Source organism: Capsella rubella, unplaced genomic scaffold, assembly GCF_000375325.1.
Source record: "Capsella rubella cultivar Monte Gargano unplaced genomic scaffold, Caprub1_0 scaffold_8, whole genome shotgun sequence".
Lineage (NCBI taxonomy): Eukaryota > Viridiplantae > Streptophyta > Magnoliopsida > Brassicales > Brassicaceae > Capsella > Capsella rubella.
In genome coordinates, this window is record NW_006238916.1 from 3,721,134 (window position 1) to 3,721,726 (window position 593).

The 593-nt window shown below is 47.4% G+C and overlaps 1 pseudogene; it reads right to left on the minus strand.

Moving 5' to 3' along the window:
* LOC111829143 lies at positions 1 to 88 on the minus strand (annotated as a pseudogene).
* Positions 89 to 593: the final 505 nt, after the last annotated feature.

The window sequence follows — 593 nt, forward strand, 5'->3', positions numbered from 1 at the left end:
CTGGGTTCACTCAGAAGAATGGAGAAACGCTTTGTGAAGCCTGGGAACGCTTCAAAAGTTATCAGTCTCAGTGCCCCCACCATGGCTTCACCAAGGAGTCTCTCCTCAGTACTCTTTATCGGGGTGTTCTCCCAAAGATCCGGATGTTGCTTGACACTGCCAGCAATGGCAACTTTCGGAACAAGGACGTCGACGAAGGTTGGGAGCTTGTTGAGAACCTATCCCAATCTGATGAGAAGTACAAGAAGGAGATGAAGGCTGTGAATGACAAGTTGGACAAGCTATTGATGAGCCAGCAGAGGAACATCCATTACGTCTCTGAAGACGACCCTTTCCAGATTCTGAATGGGGAGGGAGAACAATCTGAGGAGATAAGTTATGTCCAGAACCAAGGTGGATACAATAAGGGATACAATCCTTATAAGCAGAATCCCAATCTGTTTTATAGGAGCACCAATGTTGCAAATCCCCAGGATCAGGTTTATCCACCTCCACAACAGCAGGAGCAGGGGCAGAACAAACCATTTGTGCCCTACAACCAAGGTTATGTGCCCAAACAACAATTTCAGCAAGGTTACCAACCTCCAGCAGGA